Here is a 5,734-nt window from a genome sequence, read left to right as displayed (position 1 = left end):
GTTTTTTATCTATTTAATAAAGGAGGTAAGAAATAAAGAAAAAAAAAATATCATATTTAAAAATAAAAGTTTCTATAAAAACAACAGTTAAATTTTATTTCAAAAACATATTTAAAAGAAAAAAAAAGATTTTTATTACTTTACAAAACGATGTACTGTAAAGGAATAAAAGTTTAGTCAGAGTACTCTGCTACACATGACGTGCAATGCTTATTGCAAATTGGTCAAAACAATCTACACACGTCTTTGTGGTTTTTCTTTCTTGGGAAAATATTGTAAAATTTTGTATTATCTTTTTCTTCCGTTTGTTCCGCAATAATTATTTGTAATCTGCAAGTTTTTTTTCTTATTTAAAGTCTCAAATCGGGGGGGGGGGGGGGGGGGTTGTCATCAAGGCTCTTTTGAGATGTTGCTTGATAAGCTGTGCCAGCTGTTCGACATTAGAGTCTCTGTAATACACGTGCTGTATATTAGATTAATAAATAATTTGAGAATTGATTCCTCCAATATCAAGCAAAGAAAAAAAAATCAGTGGCCAGTGGTTGCTTTTTCTTAGTACAGAATATTTAATTAATAAAAAAAAAAATTATTTTTAATGATAAAGTGATAACCGAGTCCTAACCTGTTGAAGGTAGGTTCTGTTAAAAACGATGGTTATAAGTGAAAAAGAGAAGATTATTTTTGTAAAAAAAATTTAAATTTTAGATATAAAAAAAGTTATGTAAGTAAGTAATCAATTTAAAAACAATTTTTGAAGCTGTTATGATGTTATTTTAATATTTAATTAGTTTAAAGATGTGATATGGGCAATTAGCCAGCAGATAAGATTTTAGAAAACAAGACATCAATATTTAAGGTATAGCCAAAGATAGCAGTGTGTTGTTAAGAAAATAATGTAATTAATACAAAAACAAAAAAAATATAGGTTATCTCTTTGGAAATGGCCTGAGGGGCGAAACATTGGAGAGCTTTTGAAAATAAAAGCTGAGAGTAATTTGTGTCAAAATTGTGTTATGTTAATAATGAAATAAACCACTCCCAAACAATCATAATAAATCATTAATTTAAAATCTTAATAACAACTTCCTAATTGCACTTATATGTTTTATCAGAAGCTTAAGAATCTACATTTTGTAAAAGATCTAAGATATTTTTGTGTTTTTTCACGATTAAAAAAAAGAAACATAGGAGGTGAGCAGGTGAGAATAACGCTCAAGTGATAAAAAAAGGATGCCACGTTAGGAGTGTACTGGTGAGATAAACGCTAAATCATACCGTCACGAGGACTAAGATAAACTTAATTGAGAATAGGTGGGGAGGTTAAAGGGGGAATAACATACAACACAGATGAAATTCTAGATAAAAAAAGACCTTTATTTCCCAACATGAGAAAAATGCTTGAGGGTACACCTCTCCCGGTTTAAAACTTGCACACGATATTAAAAACGTGTTAAGATAATTAATATACACCCTATTTCGATTTTGCTATTAGTTACACACTATTACAGAATCGCAAGAATCCACCAAAGGTTTTATCTTTGATTATTTTAAACTGTAGAGTGATTACTAATTAAACGACTGGAACCGACAGTTGGGCTCGATTCCAAACAGAGACCAACTGATTTTACAAAATAAAACACTTAATTATAAATGCTTTATAAAATATAAATAAATTTGGATTTCTTTAATAATTAAACACAATGGAGTTATATCGAGAACAACCCTTCCCAGATCCCTCTCCCTTCTGGATATATCTGTATAAATCAAATGTATAACATTAATACTTATTATTATTTTAAGGCTTTCGTCTGACTAAATAATTGTATGTTTTAATTTTTTTTTTCCTAAACTTTTTCTATAGAGAAAAAACCTTTTTGGAGATGTCAACACTCGAGCCAACGATAGGGTCAAGTGGAATAATTTGAACAAATTTTCGATTCAATATCGATTATTTCGATTTACAATAAAATATTTCCCAAATTTTTGGATTAATAAAGAGAGAATATTTTGTGAATTACTAAACTTCAACTGGACAACTGAGCGTAATCATTTGAACTTTATTTCAGTTTGTAAAGGAGAGAATGCCGGTTTGATGGAAACAGTGATATCTTCCCGCAGTTTAAGAAGAGAAAAAAACATGACAGGAATATCTCTTTATAATAAGTATCATATGAAGTTTATCGACTTAACAGAAAGTCGAACTTATATAATCTTAGGACATTTGAATATACATATTTAAATATCCATAATTTTTTCAAAGGATTATTCACATCCTTCAAAAAATTATCTAAATCAACACATGTGCTAAATGCATGTGAAATGCCGACGAAATTTATAATTTCATTGCTATTTAACCTAAATTAAATAAATAATGCAATAATAAATACAATAAGTTATAACATTTTTAATCAGACAAAAAAAAAACCATATCCAAAAATAAATAAAACAATTGTAAGAACAATTAAATGGCGTTCGTGTCCGATGATGTATTACGCTATTTACAAAAAGCAATTTATAATTTACCACAAGATCTGTTATTTACTCTACATATTTTAAGTCATGGGGTAATTGAAAATTAATTTTGGATGTCCTACCTCTCAGAAAGCCTACAAATAAAAAACCTTTTAATTTTTAATTTCGTTAATATTTTACATAAATTTAGCATGTGTCTTGATTATAATAATTTTTGTATATGTTTATCGCATTTGCGTTTGTCCCAAACTTAGGCCAACCTTCACCAGCCAATCCAAATATCTCATCCACTCGTTTGCACATGCGTGAGTTTGTCTTAGTTTGACAAACTTGTAGAAGTATCTTTACTGACTATACAACTAAATAATAAAAAATAATCAGCATATCATAATTTTGGAAATTCGTAAAACACTCCATTTTTGAACCAAAAATTCATTAAAAGATTTTATCTTGCCTAGTTATAAATTTATTTAATTCATAGCTTTTAATAATAATCATTAACGCTTCTAATTTAAATCAGTACTACCATAACGTAAGAAACCAAAAAAAAATGGCGATGTTTTTTGTTGTAACGTTGAAATAACACGCAATACTCATAATGATCATGGCTTGTATGTAGTTCTAATCAAGTAATAATACACAATACTCATATTGTTCATAGTTATTGGGTAGTTTTTATCGAATAACAACACGCAATACTCGTATTGTTCATGGCTATTGGGTAGTCATCATCAAATAATAATACGCAATACTCATAATGTTCATGTGTATTGGGTAGTCATCATCAAATAATAATACGCAATACTCATAATGTTCATGGGTATTGTGTAGTTATCATTAAATAATAATACGCAATACTCATAATGTTCATGGGTATTGGGTAGTAATCATCAAATAATAATACGTAATACTCATAATGTTCATGGGTATTGGGTAGTCATCATCAAATAATAATACGCAATATTCCTATTGTTCATGGCTATTGGATAGTTGTATATTCAATACAATAGATTGAATTTCGGATTTATTTAATAAAATTTTATTTTATTTATATTCAGTACAGTTCTTACCAGAATAAATAGAAGAGACAAACATCAGCGGTGTATAAATATTTATTTTTTTATAAGCTTAATACAAAATTCCGATCGTTAGATGAATGATACCCCAAGCGGACGTGTCCTAAAGGCAAAGGAGTGATGTATGGTAACTGGCCCTCTATGCTAACAGAAATCGATGACTAGCTAGTTTTAGCAAGCGGTTCGATAGGTGATAATAATCGATTGATCAAGCTGAGGCCTAGCAATATTCCAAGTTTCTTTTTCTCTATTTGATATCTCAATTCTAATTTTAACGTTAGTTTAGTGCGAGCATGTAGTATTTCTTTTAAATAAAAACCACTGAATTGAATTAGTTTTAATAAACTTTAATACACACACATAAAAATCCCACTTCAATTAATTCCATTAAATCATCTGTGTAACATCCTCCCAGTGTTACCAGATACTTATTATAAAAAATAAAATAATATTTTATGTATAGTTTACTACATCTCTTGTCTTGTAAAAAAAAAAACCCATAAATAAATGAACTGTGCAAAACACAATAAATATAGAAAAGAAACTAGGAATGCTCTGGATCATACAGGGGATCCTAATTCATAATCGTTCAACCAAGAGGGGGCCCTTAGATTTCTACGAAGTCGACCTTCTGGGGTAGTTGTTGCATCCAACGTCTCGTTTAAGTCCTTTTCCATAAGAGACTCGGGGCTTGTTTTATCAGATGTAGTTAAGCTAATCTCCTCACCAATTGGCTGTGCGATACGTGATTCCGATGTCTCGTTGGCTGGAATATAAGGTTTGAAACAACTGGAATCCCGAGTCAGCCTTTGCCACCATCTGGTGACTCAACTTTAACCAAATTTCCGGTTTTCTCCACTACTCTATATGCAATGGGAAGAAATGTGGATGTTAACTTATTGGTCTTAATATCGTTCTTTTTTAAGACCAAATAATTTTCAGAATGGTTCAGAATACCAAAATGAATGGTTCGTAGCTCTGCGGTTTTTATCCGCATACTCCTCCCCTTTCAACTTATGAAGAATATCCATATCTTTCAACTCTTCCTTGTGTATCACTTCCCTGGAAAGACTAGGTGTTTTGTTCTTTCCCTGATTTTCTCCTGATCCTCTTCCGAATTTCAACATCAGGTCCTAGGATAAGCCTTAACGAGGTGATAGATCTTGGGAAGTCTCTGGAAGCACTAGAGATTCAATTGTTCGTTATAAAAGGAGAAAAGTCATTAGATGACTCTAAATTTGTTAGAAAAATTGAGAATCAAAAACAGTCCAGAAATAAATATAAGCAATCAAAATACTACAGGTGTAATGCTGTAGGACATTTTCTAATGACCCTACTTGTCCCGGCTGGGACTCAACTTGCTGGGTGGACTCTTACACCTGGCAGCAGCTTGTCGTTCAAAAGCAAAGTGTTTGAACTACGAAACGAAACAATCCGGGCGAGGAGCAAATCGAAAAAAAAAAACTCGGACGAAACATGTGAAAACAGTTCACTGTAAAAACTGTTCTTCCTCTAAAGAAAGTGACGCAAGCAGCAAAGAAAGCAGCCTGACCAACAGGAAAATTTATTCATCAACAGTTGGAGCCCAAGATTCCTCTAAGAGTGATAACACTCTGATTCGATGCAAAATTGGAGGTGTGGAACAAGTAATGAGAATTGACTCACGATCTTCATGCTCAGTCATTGACAGAGCTACATGGGGATCGCTAAAGAAGAGAGGCTGTATGGCTAAAAGATTACATAAACTAAGTAAGGATGAGCAACAATTGTTTGTATACGGAGGCAAGTCAGCACTGAAGGTTGTTGATGAACATAGAACTGTAATTGAAATAAGCTCTAGATCTAATTCCACCAACATTTATAATAATGGGAAACCAATCCTAGGAAAGATTGTGGCTGAGGAACTAGGTGTTTTAAAGGTTGGATTGCTAGTGAATTATTGTGTGGAGATGAATTATTTGAAGGGGATTGAAGGGAGAGGTGCACATAGAGGTTGATCCTGAAAAAACACCAATGGATATTCCATATCGCCGACCGCCTCTAGCGATCCGCTAGAAGATAGCCAAAATTTATGATTTACTTAAAGCTGGAGTTATAGAACTAGCTAAAGTTACCATAAAATTGTGTGCCCAAGTGGTTCCAATCATTAAAAGCACAGGAGAAGTCCAAATCACAATCGATTATCG

This window comes from Halyomorpha halys, unplaced genomic scaffold (assembly GCF_000696795.3).
Source record: "Halyomorpha halys isolate HHAL.00 unplaced genomic scaffold, Hhal_1.1 Scaffold25.1, whole genome shotgun sequence".
NCBI lineage: Eukaryota > Metazoa > Arthropoda > Insecta > Hemiptera > Pentatomidae > Halyomorpha > Halyomorpha halys.
The sequence above is the reverse complement of the archived record's forward strand: the minus strand, read 5'-3'. Positions refer to the sequence as shown.